Source organism: Penaeus monodon, chromosome 30, assembly GCF_015228065.2.
Source record: "Penaeus monodon isolate SGIC_2016 chromosome 30, NSTDA_Pmon_1, whole genome shotgun sequence".
NCBI lineage: Eukaryota > Metazoa > Arthropoda > Malacostraca > Decapoda > Penaeidae > Penaeus > Penaeus monodon.
In genome coordinates, this window is record NC_051415.1 from 31,006,894 (window position 1) to 31,007,129 (window position 236).

Sequence of the window (236 nt, forward strand, 5' to 3'; positions counted from 1 at the left end):
TTATCAACAACACCATAATTTTAAAAACAAAAAAAATTATATATTGCCAGGGGACTTTAATAAAAAAATTTGGCTCAGGGGAGAGACGGGAAACTGTTGGACCGCCGTCGGGGGGGGAGGGAAGAATGGGGAGAAGACTTGTAGTTTGGGTGAAAGGAAAAATTTGGGATCGGGTTAGACAAACCCAAAATATGGAATCCGGTGTTTTGCTCTTGCGCGGAAACCCGGGTGAGAAA